Here is a 22329-nt window from a genome sequence, read left to right as displayed (position 1 = left end):
CTTCTGTAGTGAAGGGGAGCTGGTAAAGGCCACAGCAGAAGCCACCACACTGTTGGATGCTTTGGGGATGGGAGTAGTCTCACAAACAACAGCACTGAAGCAATCGCCGGCTGGCAGGTAGATAGCTGGTTTTAGCAGACATCTGTTCTGGGCTGGGTAGTGTTTTTTCATAGTCTCAACCCATTATCAGTATTAGTAAATGTTAGAAGAAATGTATTCCCTTCTGTGCTTGTGGAAGAAAAACAGTCATGCAAAAAAAGGGCAGGATCTGTACACTGAAGTGTGTGAAAAACACTAATGGTTGTCAAGCTTTTCACCCACTTCTTTATTTCATTCTCAGCTAGGCACAGAAACAGCTAGTGCTGGTCTCACTTTGCAAATTCAGAAATGGTTCATTGGGATTAAGTGGCAACGTCAGACCATGCAGAGCTGTTCAGAACCCCAGTTGCCCTTCCACTCCTATTCCCTGTGTAACACTGTCCTACATGATGGAGGTCACTGTCCCGTGATATGCTCAAAGGCATTTTGGTCAGCTGTCCAAAATGGGACACACTCAAATGTTCAATAGCTGCAGTCACAGAGCTTAAGAATGCTTCTTGATTACACTTGATGGCTGGAGCTAGAACAAGATAGTATTCAAACCACTGAAATACACAGAACTGTATCACTTATAACCCTATCTATCAGGCCCTGAGGTTTTATAAATCAAAGAAAAGTTAAGACAGTGTCAGAAAATAGTTGGAAGCTATGGGGCATTTCACTTTTTATACCTTTTTAAAAACTGAGAAAGCATCTATAGTAATTCTCAGTTAACCAGAACATCTAAGAAACCAAAATACTTAATTCTGTTCATTCTTGACAAATAGGTAATCAACATGCATGCAAAAGAACTTCTGTTAGTAACTATTATGTGTCAGCATGAACAACTTTTACATAGCTAAACATTCATAAGTATATTAACAACAAACCAGATGGAGATTCTAGAACTCTCTTGAAGCAATGGAGGCTCATGTAATGAAACAAGTCTGTGAAATCTTGAATTAAATCCCTTACTTAGCCTAACTCACTAGGAAATTGCATGGGACATTCTAAAATTTCTGAGATAATCTGAAGTTCATGAACCTCTCAGAATCAACTGTTTGGTATTAAAATCTGGTCTGTGACTTTCTATATTTATCTCAAATTAGTAGTTTCTCAAAATTCTAAAAAGCTCTATCATTGTTTTCCTCCCATCCAAAATTCTTTGTCAGAGGGTCCTGCGAACTATCTTAAATTTATATATCATCTTTAAGATTACAACACTTTTTTTGGTCTCAAATTTTTTTTTTATAATATGATGATAGAGCTGTGGGTTGAGGAAAGGAACAATCTAATGTCAAAAGAGCAAGAACTGTGCTGAGAGACACCTTAACTGAGCTCATGTTCTTTCATTTCTCTCTTTTTTGTTTTGCAGTACCTGGGATCAAACTCAGGACCTTGTGCTTGCCAGGCAGGTGCTTATGCCACTAAGCTATATCCCCAGCCCCTCATTTTTCTAGAATACTGTAAATTGTTCTTCTATGGAGTACTGTTATAGTTGATACATTGTGTCAACTTGGGGAGTCTAGAGGTTTGCCTAAGTGACTCAGCAGTTCTGCATCTTGGGGTAAGAAGGACACACCCTTCCTGCTCTAGGATACTGTTCATTGTGTCAATTTGAGAACTTTAACTATGTGACTCAGCAGGGAGCCAGGGTGCTTACTTTATATTCATTCTGAGCCTGTGCAAGAGGAGGGCATGGAGATAGTGTGAGTGCTACATGCTCCCTGGGTGGGAGTAGCCTGCTTACAATATAAGGGAGGGAAAGAGGCTTGTTGCTCTCCCCATTTTTGCTCTTGTTGCTTTGTTATCTTTCGCCACCATGATCATTTGCCCTCTGCTATGTGCCACTCTGCCTCGGAGCCAGCCAAGTATGGACTGAAACCTCCACAAACTGTAAGCTAAATAAACCTTTCCTTCTTTAATTTCGGGTGTTGGGTATTTTGTCTCAGCAAGGAGAGAAAAGTAACCAAGACAAGTACTATCACCTTACACAGTGCTGTGAGGACCACATGAAAAACTATAAAAAAATGAGCAGTGTGTGCAGGCTGCACACCAACATACGTTAGCCATTTTCCTTTACTGAAAATTGTCCCTTGAGTTCTAAAATATTTGCTTCACGCAGCCCTTCATGCTGAAAAGGCTACCTTCCAGCATGGTCACACGTACACAACAGAGCTGGTGTGTTGAAGCAAAGTTTGCCACCCAGCTCTCTTTCAGGTTTTCACTGGCCACCACCAACTTTTACCTATGAGGACGAGTGAGTGAAGTATCCATTCTCATTTTCCTTCTCACCATGGGCCTTTACCGCCCTTCTCAAAATCCCTGTCTTGGGATTCTGGCCAGCAATGCCATGGGCCGAAAACCAGGAGAGTCCTGTCTGGTTCTGCTTCCACTTACATCCAGATCTTTGTTTCTCTTCATTTATAAAATCAGGGGACTCTGTTATAAGATCTTCAGGTCTATTCCAACTCCACATTTATTAAGAGATAATGAAAATATTATTGTGCTATCTAAAGGTAATAAAGCTAGCACTACAAGGGAATGTAATTATTTTCATATTACTTTATGTTTTATATAAAGTGAATTTTATCTTATTTGATAAATCATTTCTCCAAAAACAGCAAAGCATTTTTTTCTTTACTTGGCTTCTTCTTAAATATAACCTGTGCTTAAATTATTGCTATGTAGTGAAGTGACGTGAGCTAAATGGACTTCCAGCACATCTGCAGAGGCTGATGTAGCTCACAGGGAGTGGAGAAATTATGTTTCAGTGAGTGTATTTTCATGTTTTCCATTTTCAGTCTCAGCAATTTTAGTGTTTACAATTGATTAAGGCATATGTTTTTAAGTTGTGGAATTATTTTAAAAATCAAATATCTGCTTATAAATATGCATTAATAAATCATCATTAGTTCTAGTGGCAGGAGAGAGAAAGCATTATCATCAGATTCTTATTTCCTCAACAGAAACAGAGCTTATCTCAGCAACGGGTTGGTGCATCTCAAGGACAGATCTCAGGTTCTTTAAGGACACACATAACGCATTTCTTGAGGGTGCACTCTGAGGGTTATCAATTTAGGAAACACTTACATAGGTAACGCCCCAAAGCTGCAGTTTAAGCACATTGCTTTTCACCTGATTTTTCCCCAAAGGGTAATTTCTGATCTCTGCATTTGAAGGCGATTCATCTGAGCTTTCTCTTCGCCACAGTACTCGCTAGTCCCACTCACATTTTCCAGCCTCTTGATCAAGCTTTACTGGATGCCTAAAACCCCAACTCCAATTCTTTCTTGTAGATTACTGACACAGACATGGTACTGCCTGAAGGATTTGTACTAGTGCATGATATAATGAAATCAATGGAGTTTAGTTTTTTGACACAGGGCCTCTGCGTATTCTAGGATGGCCTTGAATTCACTATGTAGCCCATAGTGAACTCATGGCAATCTTCCTGCCTCAGCCTCCCAAGCCCTGGGATTTCAGGCATGTGCCACCATATTGAGCAAGTCGCTGGATTTTAAATGTCATCCTCCCCTCTGTGGTGGCACAGTTGCGTTCCGTTCAACTCCCACACTATTCTTGATAAAAAACCTTCCAGCTATGAGGGGAAAATTTGGGAATCAAACTTACTGCAAATGTTCAATGCTCTCAGACACAGGATTACCTCCCTCCCACTCTGTGCTCTTCTTCATCTTCCCACAGGCAAACAGGATTTCCAAGCCTCCTCAAGAGGAAATGTCATCTGAAGCCAGACAAAGCTCTAAACTCCTCTGGCCAGAAAGTTTACACCTGAATATTTCCAAGTCTGCGTGCCAAAGAGCTCCAGGAAGCACATGTGACAGTATGGAAATGCTGCCAGTGTTTCAGACTGAAATTCCCACACAGAGCCGAGTCTGTGGGTGCAACAAGTGCTTGCAAACACTTAAGAAGTCCTGTGGCCAAGTACAATGATCAAACCAAACTGCAAAGATACAGGATGGTCCCCTCTTTTAAGAACTCTATCCAAATTCAAACATCCATTCTGCTATGAAGGAATCCTTGCAAAGGCCTTTAGTACTGTTACATTATTTTTCCTATAAACACAAGAGGGCTGGGAGACAGTTAAAGGCAGGTAACCCCTCAATCTTTCCCTTTAGATCCCAAGGTCTTGCAAGGCCACCTTCATGTAAGAAAGACATTTTGCAGGATGATAGAACTGGAGTGGATCAGAAAGGTCAAGCCCTCCTGGAATTAATAATTAAAAGAGGCTCTCTTCCCCCTCTCACTTCCACAGCATGCAAGGGGTATGGATGAATGCGCTGCTTGACTGCCCCAGCTTCACTGAAAGGCTTCCAGATCAGAAGGAGGTTCTCTATGGAGGAGCGCCTGGGGGTGTTGCTGAAAACCCTTAAAAGGAGCTGGCTTTCACACACAGCCAGAGAAGAAAAGGGAACACTCTCTTGGAGTAGTTTTAAAATAACATTTTAATGTAAGGCAAATTTATTTGATTTGAAAATGTTCCAAATTCCTATCTATTGATGTAACATTCAGTTTGGTGGTTTGTTTGGTTGTGTTTTTCTTCTTTAATTTGGTTAAGAGAAAAAACAACTTAATGCAAATAACCTAATAGCTTTTGAAGACATATGATTTCTTTTCTGAGCATTAATGCTTGGAAGGTGTAGGGACTGGGGCAATTTTGCATCCATGTGGTAGCAAAAAAAAATTGGACGTCTAAGATGAAGAGGTTAGAACGCTTCTCAAATCACTTTCACTACTGGTCTAAGGGATCCTAATTAGACCTTGGTAGTCTTTGTGGCAGACAATAACAGAGCCACCCTTAGTGACTCCGGCACTAGCTGTGCAGGGTGCACACTTAGGACAGTCATCACTTGTTCTGAGGAAGCTGCTTAGTCCACAGCAGTTTGTGGTCCTGCCCTGAACAAACTGCAGCCCCTCCTTTTATCCAAGAAGACTTCAAAACCTGCAAATGCTGCCCCAAAGTGGCTCCCATGTCCCCCCCTTTTTTTCTCCCCCTGTGCCTTAGTGAACAGGATTGATTCCTGCTCAAGCTCCTTGTTCTACTCTATTAGAACTCATTTATCTTTCAAACACTCTTTCAACTGAGACTGTTCCTTCCAAACTGAATGTTAGCTGTCATTTAAGCCCTGATACCCACCAAGATACACACAAATAAAATGACAAGAAATTTCTAGATAATTCAAGTTTAAGAATCCCCTTACAAGAACGACTGTCCTCAGAATACCAATATTTCAGACAAATGAGATTTTTCTTCCTCAACTGAAGATTAATTTCTTCATGTGTCTTCTGGCATTTCAAAGCATGTCCAAAGGCCAAAAGGCATCTCTTAAAAACTCATCTAAAAATTCTGTCATTTATTTATAATAATGTGCAAGTTGACATAGCATTATGAGTTGGTAATACTCAGACTTACAGATTTTCAAAAAGAAAAATGGCAGGAGGGTGACAGGTGACAAGGATGACAGGTGACAAGGTTATAACCCTCCTTTTGTTTCAAGTAGAATGCAATGCAATTTTCAAATTACAGAAGGGCAAAGAAAATTAATTTTTCCCTCGACAATGAGCTTCTAATTAAGGGCTTTTTCTTTTGGGGATTCCAGTGGTGAAGAAAGGACAGGAGGAATGGAGATCAACCCTGCTAAAGTTGCCTCCTCTACAAAATCGCCTCTCAACTTCTTTTCACAGTGCATGTTTTGCTCTACTTCAGGTTGAAAGAGCTTACTGCCAGGAAGTCTAAATTCAGAAAATAAGACATCTATCTTATTTACTCAAGGTAGCAACTACAACAACAACAAAAATGGACTGAGGAGTCTACCAAAATAAGTTCTGTTTAGAAAGGAACTCTGATACAACTCAGATTATTGACAGGATCATAAAAAGCCCATGCAGGTGGCATTCAGCTCTGGGGCCTGGTGCTCATTTCTGTACTTACTGTGTCTCTCTAGGCTAAGACAGTAAGACATGTATTATGAAATCTTCATAACTAAATACCCTAAGTGCATATGCACGAAGCATCCTTTTGACAAGGCAAATCTTTCTAAAGTCCGATTTTCTTTTTCTATTTTTCTCCATATTTATGTCCAGAAGACTACTTACAATGACGGAATGGTCTTCCTGTCTTTCTACCACTAGATGAAAAACTGTGACAGAGATAAATCTGGTGAAAAAGGTAATACACAAAGGTAACATTTGTAGTAGTAGAAGAAAAGCAAAACCAATCTGAAATGAACACTCTCAAGCTTTTAAAAAAATGGAAAGGAAAAAATTTCCATTAGAAAAATTTACAAGACAATTAGCTGTTTATTACCAAATTCACCACAGTGTGACCTGTCCATCACTTCAAAGCTTGACAGATAATACCAAAATATCTCATGATACATCTGGGAACATGCACAGCAGCTCATAATTTACTGATCATAATTTTCAGAGAAAGCCAGAAAGCAGTACCTGGAGGTACCAGATTACGTGCCTCAGTCAGGCAGGCAAATATTTAATCTGCAGTGTTAATAAGATGGCTTCGAAGATCCTTCACAACACAAAGATAAGCAAGGCCAAGAGAGGGACTGGGTTGTCTGCTGGCATCTGGTGCCCCCCATGGCCATATTGGAAACACTAGCATCCCTAGACTTGCAGCCTCACTGTTTGGTTCTCTTCGGGATGGTGCTGCTGACTTCTGAGCAGTTGTGAAGAGGAACATTTCTCAGCCTTGGCTGGCTCTTCCTATGGACTAGCTAATGCCCTTGACTGTTGTTGACACTGTGCTACTGGATGCTTTAGATGCCTAAGGAAGCCCTTGGAGTCACCATTCTAGGTCAATGTAACTCAAAAAATTCAATAACCCCTAAGGAAACTGAGATCACAAGGAGTCACAAACAATACAACAGCACACCTGGCTGTAAGCTGCTCACTGAGTCCTCAGGTGAGATGACTTGCTCCCTGGCCCAGAGTCACTAGGGGTCCAGGAAGGCTGGCCATAGATGGGTGGCTTAACAACAGCACCAGTGCTCCGACTTGGTGCAGCTGCCTTGCCCACTCTCCACAAAGATGAAAGGAGAAGTTCCTGGAGACAGGGGTTGGGGACAGTTTTTGAGAGCCTGCAGTTTTTCTTCTGAACCCATCTACAGATCCCAAAGGGCCAGCACTCAACCCTGCATCAATACAGCTGGCCTTATTTGGAGGGTAACATTGCTAGTGTAGCATCACTAAAGGAAAAGCATTCCTTTGCACTCTCCATTCAACTCTTTTTTGCTTTCCACAGGACATGTTAGGTCCATTTTTTCTCCTTATACCAAGGATGTAAGATGGAGACCCAAGGAATCCAAGTCCCTGACAATGCATACAGAGTCTTGAAGGGACAACCGACTTTCCCCTAAAAAGCAGAGACCCCACAGAAAAGATGCTAGAATTCCAGGTGGACTTGAAGAGTGAAAGGCCTCTTCCCCAGCAAGGATTTCCCGACTAGGTAGCACTAACAGCTACTGCACATGGAGGACATGTACAGAGCAAGCTCATCCACATGGCAGTGAATGGAGAAAAGCCAGGGGGAGCCAGAAGACAAGGAACCAACACTGGATCATGTCCTGGCACTCACTGCACCAGATGCTTTACTTACATGACCTTTTACACCAACCCCCAGCAACCTTCTAAAGAGCTTGTGTTGTCCCACACTAATCTGGGCTCAGTGAGGTGGACTGATTTGCCCAAGGGCTCACAGCTCTTAGGGGGTAATGCTCAAAGTCTCATGATTTGCAAATTATCCCTACCAGTGGGCTCTTTTTTTCAAACAAAAATCTCACTTAAATCATAAGTAACCCAGATAAACCAAAAGATGACTATGTATTTTTAAAACTGTCTTTGAAGGAGAGCCACTTCAGGAAGGCGGCAGATGGCAGTGGGTTTTGGAGTGAATGGAAGAGGAAGGGAGAGATCACAGAAGGGATCACAGCAGAGATGAGATCCCATTCAAAGAAGGTCCCGCAGGATTGTAACCAACCCTTGCAGTCAGCAGTTCCTCAAATTCTCTGCTATAAACTGTAGGACTAAAAGATAAAGACCAAATGACCTTTTGGGGGTGTCCCTATGCTTATATTTTAAGATGACACTCAACATCATTCTCCTCATATAATACCAAGCTACCATGTCTGTCTGGCATAGCACAAAAGAGCTTAGGGACCATGTCCTTCCGTGTCCTTCAGTTCCCAGAGAAAGGCAGCTGACATTCTCAGAGTGCTGTCTCTGGAGGAAAGCTAGTGGAGTCCCCAGTATGCTGACTCAAGGCCAATCCCTGTCCTTCACCCAGTTTTAGCCGTGGACATACACATCCAAGGCACAGTTCTATGAATGGTTAGAAAAGTCTGTGAAGAGGAGAACAGCTCCACTCCCCTCTGAAGTTTCATGTGATTCTCCACTGTATCTTTTCCTGCAGGAAAATCAGAACAAGAGCATGATGTCCCCTCAGGGGCCACCACCATCACATACAGAATAGACTGATTGAAGTTCCCAAGGGGAGACGCTAAACCGAACCTCCAACATCAGGTGTCTTTTCAATCTTAATGAGCCAAACACATTCATAATAAAAACTAGGATAATCCTCAGAGTCTTCCAGTAGCTGTTCAAGTCCTTCCCTTTAAAATTACCTACTTTCCTCACACTATCCTGGAAACTGTCACAAAAATAATATATGAACTAGTAATGAAACAGCAAATGCCTTAATAAGTACAAAGATATGCTAAGTTGAAAAGCAGCAGTAGGGCTGATAGTAGGAGGAGCTTAATCATTACATAATAATGACACTGATCTTCAGAGGAGCTATTTTATCATTCTTTTAGTGTGAAAGTAGGACTTGTATGTCTCTTCTGTCCTAGAAGTATCAAGGGCTATGACATGAACTTCAAAAAAAAATTTCAGTAACATTTAATTCCATTTCACCCAGAAGTGTGAAGGTTGTTATAGTATACCCACGTTACACTGGTGGATCACACTGAAGAAAGAAACTGAATCTTCACAATGGGCTCAGGAAGGACCATGTAGAAACAAAGCTTTATTGCGTACAGCATCTGCCTTCCATTAGCATCACACCTTGCTTTTCTCTGATCTCTAGAACTGCTACTTAGTGTTTCTTTAGTCTCCTTCACATGTGTAAATCCCCACAGCATGCTCCTGAGCCATCATCTGGTTCCTCTGTATTCTCTCTGCAGCCTTACTGACAATTACATACTAATGCCTCAAATTTATACCTCAGCACTAAATTTCACCTGAGCTCCAGACTCATCTGTCCAAATGTCCACTTACTCTTTCCTTGGAGACGTGTCACAGGCATCTCAAACCCAATGTGTCCAAAACTGAACTCATGGATTGTACCCAGGGAGAGTCCTCCTCATCACCATGCACTTGTGCCGGCCCCGGTCTTGGAGTCTCCTAGACCACCATTTCCCATGTGTGCGGACACCAATGTCTGCTGGTACGCCCTCAGAAGCTACCTTGTCTTTGTCCACTTCTCCCCAACAGTGTCACACTACAGTTGGAGGCCCTGCTGTCTTCCTTCAGGCACCCCTGCCCCTCCCAACTCATTTACCACAAAACCACTAGACTGACTGTCACTGCCCTCAAGGTACTGAATGATGGTATTGCTGTCCTACCCCCCCTACTCACTCCTTTGAACCTGGCTTTCTTTCCATTTCTCAGAAATACTAAACTTTCTTTCAACTGTCCTGCATGGATTTTTTTCCCCCTAGCTCCTATCTTCTTCTTTAGTTCCTCTGGCTCTGGTCTCACCTTAGAAGGTATTTCCTAGGGAGGCAGCCTTCAACCATCTTCGTGGTACTGATCACACTTACAATCACATGGTTATGGATGGTGATACTGTTTTTCTGCCTCCACCCTGAGTTTAAAAGCTCTGCCCACTCTGTTCACGGCTGATCTCTAGCATCACACACAGGCAAACACAGTAGGTCCCCATGAGTCTCTGGTGATCAAATGAATGCTGGTTCAAAGAGGCTTTCTGGGCATTCTCCATGTCATCAGTCCTGACGGCCTTGGTTGCCATGAGGTAGCTGACGTCCCTGCAAATGTCACAGCTTTACTTTAACACAGGTGTGTCACCTACATTACTCAAGGGCCATGACTGGGGGAGAAAAGCCTATATTTGAATTCCGTATCTGCACCTGCCTTGAACTATATGTGTCAGAGAAGTGAGCTGCCTCCTCAGACCTCAGATTTTTCACTCTTGTTTGAAAAATTCTCTTCACAGCTCTCACACTCTGAGTGCCTGAATACACACTACTCTGAAGCCACAACAAAACTTTATTCACAGCCCAATTTTAACACCTGCCATTCGGCCTTGTAATTCTCCAGATCGGAGTCACTTTCATTTGACACCATGTGATGTAAGAACCTTGGCTTGGAGTTCAGGTCCTTCAGGCAGGGCTTAGAGCTGCTGGATGTAGACATCTAGGCTTCTACCAGCGCACATTTCCTTCTGCAACTACAGACAGCCGTGAGGATGGAGCCCAGGAAAGCGCCCGTGGAAGTTACAATTCTGGCGGGTGCTTCCCATCATCCTCCAAGTCCACAACGCCCTTATGGCCCCAGTGTTCTCCACAAGCCCCTCCACTCCTACCATGTAGCCTCCAACCCCCCCAACATGCTGAGCAATTCCCACCTGTACACTGTCTCCTCCGGGCCCTCACACTTCCTGTTTCTCCTGCCCAGCACCCTCCTTCCAACTCAGTGTAATGCTTTCTTCCCGTGGTTCGCCCTAGTCTCTTCTCCTTGGCAGATGTCATCCTTGATGATCCTGTGCTATCCCCATTCCACCTGCTTCCTGTCCTTACCCTGCTGTATTTTTCTTTTTATTGTCACAACAACTTGTATGTGTACTGTCTGAAACCTCAAGCTGGAAAGAACGGACAAAAAGACAGAATTTTTGTTATATTCCCCATAACATTTCTGGTCTCTACAGGAGTACATAGCAATTGCTCTGAGAATATTCTCTGCAAGAGTAAGTAAAGGAAAGAATGAGAGTTCCTCCAGCAGAAATCAAGAAGAGAGGAGCCCTGAGACTCTTCCACCCCAGTGTGCAGGAGTATGTGAAAGTCAGGGCAGGATGGAGCCAAGAAAGATGTGAAGGGTGAGCTTCAGTCACCGTGTCAGGGCAGGAGAGCTGAGACGCAGCCCTGCATGTGGGAAGCTGAAGAAGGGAGGGCTGGGTGCAGGGGCTGCAGGTAGGGTTGAGTCCCTGGGGCCTGCCAAGCATGTCAGCCGCTGGGTCTCCTGCCAAGTGCGCAGACAAGCCTCGGCAGCTGGGCCAGGAGAACAGCGACTCTCTAGGGTGGCCGCTGTAGAAATGAGAATCAGGACGCAGGTGGCTCTCCGTTACCTGGAGACAGATGGCATGTGCTGTCTTTTTCATCTGTCTTCCTTTTGTAATCTGCCTTTTAAAATTACTTAACCAAATTCCACATTTAAGGCATTCACAATTTCACTACCCCTCCCCCTTATACGCAGGGAGTCTCATGTACCATCCTATTTCAAAGCTCTTACTTTCGGCATAAGTACTTTGAGTCTTACTTGATGACTTTCACCTTTAAATTCCTTCAGGGAAGCCTGTTATCCTCCCAGCACCAAACACAGTGGCAGGAATTTAGGATGTTCTTGACAAATATCTGATGACTCAATAAGTGTATTTTGGAATTGAGCTCTCCAAAAACTGAGCTATTAACAAGCATCACCAAGGCCACGCTATTATCATTTTACACTTAATTACACACATTCTGGCAGAAAAGTTTTGAACTAAAGTTGTCAGATTGGGGAGCACACAAAACAAGGAATTGCCTCTATCAAGTAGGGTATGCTAAGACCAGGTGATGCTAACAAAAATGTGTATCTAAAATGTGGACTTTGCAGAGATTTCTACTTATACTGGGAGGAAGAAACAGATATGTAAAAATGATCATACCCTTGAATTTTACTTTTACTTTTACTTTACTTTTTGCAATATTTCAATTTTTAACACTTGAATACTATTTACATTATGATTGCTAGAGTGCAGTTAATGTATCTCAATTTTTTCAAAGAAATTATTTGGCCTTTTTATAAAAATATTGTGCTTACATGTGATATTCTGAGGGTAAGTTTTCTCTCAACATAAATATAATTAGCTCAACAAATATTTACCAAATACATACAATATTACAAGTCACAGGCTGGGCACAGGCTGGGCTTCCATGTTTTTGTAAAAAATATAAGCTTCAAATTAAAAAAAAAGCATCTATGGTAGACTTACAGAGCTATGCATCATCTACTGAGATTTATATTTATTTACACATGTATTACATATGGTTATGTGTTTACGTTTACCCATATTTATATTTAATACTTTTGTTTATATTACAACTCCTTCGAAGGTGGGCATACTGTATATAAAGTATTTTTGGCCAAAAAGTGATGCATGGAACACCCTGAGCACAACCATCAAGGAATCTCTGCTTCCCTCCCCAGTATCCACCACAGTGAGGTAGCAGTCTGCATGCTTAGCCTCACCTCTACTTATAATACATGGCCTCAAACATCTTGCTCCATAAGCACAGCCTTCTAACGGCATCCCAGGGCAAAGGCTCTGCGCTCCTCTCCTCCTCAAGTACAGAGGAGGCTGGCTCCTTAGTGTCTTGCAGACCTCAGCCTGGAGCCCCCAGGGGCTTCCCTGACCTTCACTCAAGGGCATCAGATACCCCAGCTTTGCTCCACCTCACGCACTTTCTTCCCCCTCAAGCTGCTTTGCTTCTCTCTGTGTTTACGGTTTGTCCTCTCTGTCTAAAATGCAGGTCCCACCACAACCTTTATTTTCATTTCTACCTGAGCTCTAGTGATGAGCACAGAACACACGTTGCTCCACTTATTAATTAATGAACCTCTCACTTAATCAAGTGTTGTCCATGTCATCAGAACTTTCACACATCTTATCAGTAAAGAAAAAATAAATATATAGGACATGGTTTCCTTCATAGTTTTCTATGTCATCGCTGCACAAGATGTCTCACATTTCACAAAATGGGTCACAAGTATAATTTAACAGTATCTACTGAATGAACCTCCCTAAATAATTATTTGTTAAGCAAATGAACGTGAATAGTTTGGTCCAAATTTACTGGCTGAGATCTATAAAAGTTATACTATGTTACCTCAACTTATGCACGAAAACGAAAATAATTTTTATTTTAGATGTGAATTATTATTATAGACAAAATAGTAGTATTTTTGAAAAGTTGAAACTGACAGTCAAAACTCCTTAAAAGTGATTGCTGCAGCACGTTTAATAGTTCCCTTCTAGTCTCAGGCAGTGTTTTGAGATAACAAAACCTGCAGAGATTTAAATATGATCCAAATCCCTCCTTCTTGTGGGATAAATCCAAGGTCACCACTATGAAAACTCAAGTTCACCACACTGAAAACTGGATACCATCATGTGGTTCACTTTTCTTCAGAAATGAGTAAAAACAGGATATCAGGCTGTTTCTTTGGTTTGTTTTTGGAAAATTAATGACTCACAGAGGAGAGGTTCTCCAGAGGACAAACAATCAAGTGCTTTTATACCTTACTTCCTGGTCACCAGCTGGGGGTTCTGCCAGGACCAAAACAGGCGCAGAGCTGCAGGCCTGGGCCACTCACACCATTGGCCGCAGGTAGAACACCCATGACGCAGGTGGCCAGAAGATGGGCTTCTCAAGCGGGGCTCTGGTCCCAAAGCCCCTCTTCTCCCAGGTTGTTCTGCACCAGGGTCTGAACAGTCTCCCACCAGAGATGGATGAAGACTGCTGGCTCTCAAGAAATCACTCATGACTTATTTTGTCTCTAATGGACCCAAGTGAGAAACATCTGTAAATTTTCAAAAGTGAACTGAAGAGTTTATCACAATGTTTTACTAGTCTACATTCTACAAGAGGATTTGGGTAGCAAAAAACATAATGATAAGCTAGCATAAAGTAGTATTCATCTTAAATGGCAGCTGTTCTTATTTAAAAACAAAAATAAAAACAAAAACCAAATTGTAAGAGCATGGTGAGAGGTATTTGTTTTTTTGTTTTTTTGTTTTTTTAATTTTAAAGATAAAAGGAGGTAAACATTAGCAGACATACAACATTTTACAACATATCACAAGCACAATACAGACAATACAGAGTTACAAACAAAGTGGTAGGGAATTAACAATGGTGGTTGTATTACATATTGATATCTTCAAAGTGGCTTCTCATGAAAACAGATATAGACATGCAATACTGGTCAACCAAAGGGGTGAGAGGTATTTGCATAAATTGTCAATCACCTTTGCTCATTTATTTATGTATTTATTTATTTATTTATTTATTTATTTATTTTTACGGTACCGGGAACCGAACTCACGACCTTGCGCTTGCCAGGCAGGCACTGTGCCGCTGAGCTAAATCCCCAGCCCCCACCTTCACTCTTGACAATAAATATGGGGTCTCACAACTGTCATAACTTTTGACCCAGGAACTACCCTTCTCTAGATCTTGCTTAAAGAAATAATCTGATAGAAATACATAAAATAAAATAAAAATATACATGTAACCTTTGTCTTTAAAAGAAAGCATAAATTTGAAATCTGAACAAAGATTTCCTCAAAGTGCTATTTATAACATAAATATTTGCAAACAGCCTAAAGGTCCAATTTTAAGGGAACAGATAATAAATCATGAAATACTTATATAATCTAAAATTATACAGACATTAATAAAGTTGACTAGAGGTTGGAAAATATTTAGCATATTAGGGTCAGCAAACAGAACAGGCTGTTATCTTAACTACTGGAAAAAGTTCCTTAAAAAATAAGAAAGAAGAAAATGCCAGAATGTTAGGGATGCCTCTGGGTCATAAGATTATAGGTACATTTTTTTCCTGAATTTTTAATACTTAATGAATTTTCTCTAAAATTTTTAATGGAAGCGGGTAATGCTTTTGTGATTAGAAATAATAAGATCCCTTTAGAAGCTCTAATAAGTAACTATTATATTACAAATATTTATACATATATGTTCACTGAACCAATCTGATTTGTGTTCCCAAGTGAGTCAAAGTCTGTCGCCTACGCCAGCATCAGCTTTGAGAAAGTACTGATTTCAGAGGAAAGATGCTGACTTTCAAAAGGAAAATATTTGCTTTTCAGCACCTCTGTGATTAGCTCACTATGTGCGAAAGAGCTTGTGCTACTTTTATTTCATTAATCTCCAGTATTCTTTTCATATCTCTACCAGCTTTCTCTCACTGTATTACAATCATTTGTTACATCTGGCTGCCTTATTACAGTACGTTGATCCCCAGTCTCAAAAATCTCGTAATCCAATGGGAACAAAAACATGAACATTGACTGACCCCGAGATTGGCCAAGCATCCCCACAGCTGGTACCATGAGGGGCATCTGCCTGTTTATCAACAACAGTGTTAGCCTGTTCAAGTCTTGCGTTCTTCTAGTATCCTTTATTAAGATACAGAATCATACCTGCTTTAATCCAGAGAAAGCCCTCTCCTGAACCATCCAACACAAGCCTAAGTCCTACAAGGAGTGTCTCTCTTACTGAGATGCCCTCCTTCTCTATGGTGTACCTCCTCTCTCACTGCAAACAATGCATCCAGCCACAGGTGAGTTCCTGGTGTCCTTGGTGGTTCTTCCACCTGCCTGGTATCCCCTCCTCTCTTCTCTCTGCCCATGCACAGTCCTCAGAACTTACCTCCCCCCAGAAGCCTCTCCTGCTTGGCTTTGGGCATTTTTAGATGGTCCCATTCCTTTCCGTGGCCGTAACATTTATGTTGAGCTGGTGCTACTAAATTTAATTTCATAACACTAACTAGCACAGTGCTCTTGATTGCTTTATGAAAGAGCCTTCCAACTCTAAAATCAGAGTGTCCTGTTGTGTGGTTTTCAAAGTTTTATACATTGTTGTTTTATTTGCCCAAACAAGCTATGAGATTCTCACAAATGTGTCTATTTTCATCTACCTTCTCAATATCCTTTTTCTTCTCTCTCTCTCTCTCTCACATACAGTCTTTTGCACACACAATTAGTCTAGTCATAACCCTTGTAGATCCAAACTGTCTTTCATTTGTTGGGGAATGATACAGTGTCATCCATATTCCACTAGTAAATCTTTCCTGAAGGACGTTCATGTGTAGAGTTTTATAACTAGAGTGTGTTCCACATACCTATTACAGGCAACATGTGCTAGTTTTTTCTCTCCTCTTTCTCCCTTCCCTCCCTCTCTGTATCTCTTATTTTTTCTATTTCATAGGGTAAGGTATCTATATATAAAAAGGTAACTTCAGGCTACAACCGTTGGCAGAGGTCCTTTCCCTTTAACGGAAATCAGTGACTAAAATTAAGCTTCCGCAAACATCTGACTTGCTGACGTATCTATCCTGCATAATGACAGATCCTGAACTAAGGGGGAAAACCCACTAGACTATTAAGTTTTCAGCCTCAACCGAATATAATCCTGCTGGACAATTCTCTTCAAACAGTCTGCTCTGACTTCACACTTGGATGTCTTAAAAGTGAGCTCACCATCTTCCTTCCCAAGCAGATGCCTTTGCTGACTTCCCAAACTCTATTCCTTCTCAGACTTGAAATTGACCTGCCCTGGTAGGACCACTATGACTCCCTAAAGGTCCAGGATAAACTGTGGATTCGGACAGATCTGGCATTCCATGTGAGCTGGTCCACATTCTAGTCTGGCACCAGGAGCCTAAGCATGCAAATTTAACTTCTCCAAGCCTCTATGTCCTGCTCAGAAAGTGGGGTGGTAGGGGATAGTTACCCGCCCAGTGCTGCAATGAGGATTTTGGAAACTATATGTAAGGCACACAGCAGATGTTCTACAGATGTAAGCTCTTCTTTTCCTCAAGTGCCTGACAGCTAATAGAATCCTCTCTCCCTCTGAGGAGCTGCCCATTCTATATTCCTATTGACATATACCAGGAAGAGTATTTCCAGCCAGGGCAGATGGGAGAGTTCCAATTCTCCAATCAACAATCCAATCCCATTTGTTCTATTGATCTGCCCACCTGTTCAACTTCCTGCTTCTGCTCCTGCTCCCTTTCCTCACTATATTGCCCAAGCCCCAAACTATGCATGTGCTGTTCTTTGCTAAGCTCTCCTGTCCGGCTTGTCTCTGAGCATGGACCCACTACACCCTCACCCTACCCACCTCTATTGTTCTGTCTGACCTGGACGTCTAGCACTCTGGCTGCATGTGAGCAGGCCTGCTGAGCCCATCCAGTTAGGTCTGGTGTGGTGGACTGTGACTGTGGGCTTGAGAGACAGCACAGTGGTTACAAAAAAGCTCTGATGTCAAACCGCTTGGTTTTAAATGTAGCTTTATCATTTAATGACTACATACCCTTAAGTAAGTTATTATGATCCCTTACAGGGTGCTGGTGAGGTTTAAATAATATAGTGAATTTAAAGCACACAACTTGGGACCTGCCTTACCTGGTAGGTCTGCAACAGAATCCATTCTCTATCTATCTTTAGGACTTATGGTCTTCTTTCTACACAATCCACTGCTCCACCACCACATACACGGCTGTTTCTCCTACTGGCCCAGCCTGTTTTCCTGTGCTGGTCCCTTCTGACCCATTTCATTCCATAAACACTGCAACGAGCACAGGTGCTCCTTCATCCCGACATCCCACCTCACCGGTGTTTCACAATGCTGCTGACACTTTCTTCCCACCAACATCTCAGTCTGGGCCCAAGCATCTTATGCTGCCTAAGCAATGGCCCAAACCTGTGCCTGGAGCTCACCTCTCCCATCTCCAACGAGTCCAATGCATTTGCATAAATAACAGTTCTGTGGTCCTTGCTTCACTTCCCTGTTCACTGTTTCTACAAAGCCCAAAATAAAGAGTCTTCCATATCATGATCACTGTGTTTGGCAAGGCTTCCGAGCTGGAAATAAGGCACAGAGATATTTACTAAAAACACACCGATATGGAGAAATCTTCAGTTCCTCAGTCAGTAATATGATGGAAAGCATGCTCCTCTGGACAAAGTCCAGGCCGGAAGGTATTATTTCATCACTGAGCTTTGTCTTGTTCAGAAGAAAGGGCCTACTTGTGGCATTTGTATTCCTTGGAGCACCTGAGCTACCTCTATGTGCAAACTACACATCATCATGTTGGACAGAGCACTTATATCCAGCAGCACACGTACTGTTCAACTGGCAGCACCATTTCCATGGAGAATCATAGCTCTATGTGATAGCAACAGCACCAGCCCCACTTCCACATGCAGCCACCACCAGAACCACACGCACACAGGGCTGGACACAAGACTCAGCCTGAGACTATCAGAAGCACTCTCTGCTGGACAGGAAGACAGACTCAGTCACCACAAGCAGGGCCACTGGGAACCCCTCGATGAGAATTTTATCAAAAGGATCAGGAAGCAACAGGGTCTCTCTTTCTTATGGATACTATCTCAAGAGCCTAGGCTTAGAATTACAAACTGGTCTTTCTCTGCACACACAAAGAGGACGTCAGAGTTAAGTTGATCCTGAGAGAAGTGGAGTTGAGAAATGAAGACAGACAGAGTCCTGAAAAAAAGTCAGATGAGTCTTTGGTGTTTGTTGTGACTGAATCAAGGTCATCTTTGAATTTTTCACTTGCATCAGCCAATAAACCCTTTTCTGCTTAACCTACTTACATTTAGGTTCTTTATGCCTATAATCATATGAATCCAGATAACGCCCTTCCACAAGAACACGGTGTATGGTGATGCTAGGGCATCTATCCACTCTCAGGGCAATTAATGTCCAAGATGCCATGAGGAGGATACTACAAGTGGAACTGCGCAAATCCACATCTTCACACCTTGCTACACTCCTATGCCTTCTGTGTAAATTCACGTCTGGTGACAAAGTTTCCAAAGTACAGCCTAGTCCTAGAATATGTCCCACTGATTAAGAGTACAATAACTCAAAGTTCCTCACCTGTGTATGAAATGTAGATTGCTTCCTTTTTCTAGATGCACTCAAAGCTCTTGGAAGAGTCTTATCAATGACTTTGTGACCATCAAATCCCCAGAATTTGGCTGGGGAGGAGAAGAAGATAAGGTCAGTAGGAAACATGGAACAGGGCAATCAAGAGTGAATATCAATAATCCAAATTCAGATATTCAGGAGGTCTCAGTCTCATAATGGAAGATTCTTGTCTTCCAGGATGTAAAATTTGACTCTGAAATTCAACCTCCCCCCAAATCTCACACCAACCTAATCTCTTTCTTCTGTTTACTCAGGGTTTCCAAAGCATACTGTAGCTTGCCTATCTCTATAAATCCTGCAAAAAGGCAGTGGAGCGTAGGGGTGCAAACATGCTTTGCAGTACTGGTCTTGGCTTCACTGGCTTTCTGCTCTAATTACTTCTGAGAGTTGTCCTGAAAATCAATTGCCATTATTTGTGAAAATTCATGGAACACCATCAAGTACCAAGTGAAATTTGATATCTGTTGTTTCATTATACATTCTCAACTCAAATAACCAATGATGGGCCAGCCATGCAGGGCCAAATCTCCTTTATTTCCTAGCAAGACCCTTTTCTTACATCCAGTATATGGTCCAGCCTGTCTCCTCCAACCCTAACCCTACAAACTGCAGCCCTCACACACAGACACACACATTCTTTTTTTTTTTTCTTCCAGTACTGGGAATTGAACTCACGACCTCGTGCTTGCCAGGCAGGCGCTGTGCCGCTGAGCTAAATCCCCAGCCCCAGACACACACATCCTGATTTCTTTCTGTCCTCAATTCTGCCAGAACTCACTTGTGCAGCATTTTAAGAGAATGTAAATGTCACCAATCTTTGTTCCATAGCTGAGGGCACCAAGGAGCACAACATTCAAGGAACTTGTGCAGGGCCACACAATCAGCAATGGAGTCAAATTGACAAGCTCCCCATCCAATGCCTTTACGACCCACCATACCACTACCAGCCTGCACCAGTTCTCTGAAATTTGGAGACACCACAGGTGCAAGGTACTCTGTGGCATGTCTACCAGACCCCGCCCTACAGCCTGACTTGCACAAGTCACCCCAGCAAGTGCTCACCAAGCAATGTTCTTTGAGGGCTGAACATGAATCAGATGCCAGCAGTAAAAATATACCTTAATTTCAAGAGGAAGTGGCTAGACATGTGACAAAATTGCAAATATTGTAATAAAATGAAAGATCTAGCTCACTGCAGGCTTGTTCTTCTGTCCCCACACAAATCCTTTCTCAATTTAGTTCACTTGACAAAGAGTCCCTGTACCGTCTGCTATTTAGGAAGAGTAACAGTATATGAAATGTATCTGTAAACTACCTCCTCTTTTAAATTCTGCATCCTGTTTAATAAGTACTGGAAGGGCTTATTACTTACTAGGAGGACTTACTATTTTTTACCTTCTAATTTTGTTTCAGAGTGTAAAAGGTGACATTTGCTTGTATCTTCAGCTTTATCTATTTCTGTAAACTCAGTATGAATTTCTTTTCCTTTATGCTAACAGTACCCATGGGAATGACACAGCTTAACCAATTAGTTCAAATCCACTCCACCGTATGTCAGCAGTTATCTTTCTCTGTCCAATAAGCTATTGTCAAAATTCCAAAACTACACAAGTCCAAATATAGCAACCTAACTCTTGGAGCATTCAAAGACATCACTAAAAAGTCTTCTAAGTTAGAGCAAATGCAGCCATCCCACTTGAAAACGACCATTTCTGATCCAGTCTTTCTGACTGCAGATGTCTCCAGCTACTTTACTTAGCTAGACCTGCCCCCAAAGCAACAGGTGAAGCATGGTGTTGCAAAATGCCTGGAAATTACAGAGATTTCCTACCTATCAACTCTCCCTTTTGCCAATGGCTTTCCCAGGATAATTATAACCAGGGTTACAAATTACAGCTAAATTAATCTCATAATTATGAGCTCTCCAGTAGGACTTTGTCAGAGAAAAAGCATTCTTAAGAGCCCAACACTGCATACATTTTTCATAGTAAAAAAAAAAAAACCTCAAAACATGAAATTGCTAAAACATTTAATTACAGACTCCACTTACTTAAAGCATTATTTTCTGTTTAGAAATAAGCCTCACTTGAGCTGTTTGAAAAGCATGAAAACACAATCAGATGCTCTGGTAAGGATAAACACTAGTAGAAAAATAAAGTAAAATTTAAACAGTTTCAAGACTTAGCAGACTTTTCTCAAAATGGTAGTGTGGTCTAGGATTAATGGCCAAATAACTCACTGAAGGTCATTTTATGGGGTTCTGTGTAACTGAAGAAATGAGAAACGGTTAAAGGAAACAGCTTTCATAAGGCATTGCTAGTATTTGTACAGGAAGCACTACAGAAAGCTTAGCTCTGAACTCGGTGTGGTGGCAAAAGTAAAGGAGTTCAATACCCTCCTCGGAAAATAAGAATATTTGCGAATTTCTGAACTACTCTCTTGTCTACGGCCATACCACCCTGAACACGCCCGGTCTCGTCTGAAGTATTCTCTAGGCTGTTCTTGTTGTTCACAACTACTTCTGAAGGTCTTCGGAAGAAAAGACAAGTGCAGCCCAACATGTTTAGTTTTGTAACACACCAGACTAAGGTTCACACGGGATAATTCCAATTTCTCCATATATTATATATCTAGATAGACAGATAGATAGACGGGTGGATGGAATTAGAGAAGAAGCTTCTGCCTTTCCCTCTGACATTATTGGAGCTACTGATACTTAACAATGCATTGTTTTTATTACACACACACACACACACACACACACACACACACACACTCTAAATCTAAGTGCAGTAAATACACAGAAAGCGTGCACCTGTACAAAAGGAAATGTGGTTCCCACCATGAAATACCGCGAAAGAATGATTAATGAAGTAAATCCTGCAAGCCCCCGTCCTTTCTTTTAGGAAGAGCCTGCCGGAGACAAGCGGGTGCTGAATTTTGCCCACAGCCGCGTCCCTATCGGTTTCGCCGTGGACCACACACGGCCGCGCCACCTGCGCTCCGCTGCCCACCGAGACCGCTCCGACCCGGCGGCCGGGACAAAGGAGGGGTCGCTCGCTCGCTCTCGCGCTCGGAGGCTCGGGCTCCAGGGCTCGGCCGCCGCGAGGAGGCGTCCGGACCCGGCGGGGGCTCCCCAAACTTCAGCAGCCCGCTCCGCCCAACTCCGCAGGCTGCG

This window comes from Chinchilla lanigera, unplaced genomic scaffold (assembly GCF_000276665.1).
Source record: "Chinchilla lanigera isolate Chin_1 unplaced genomic scaffold, ChiLan1.0 scaffold00035, whole genome shotgun sequence".
Lineage (NCBI taxonomy): Eukaryota > Metazoa > Chordata > Mammalia > Rodentia > Chinchillidae > Chinchilla > Chinchilla lanigera.
Note: the sequence above shows the minus strand (reverse complement) of the source record.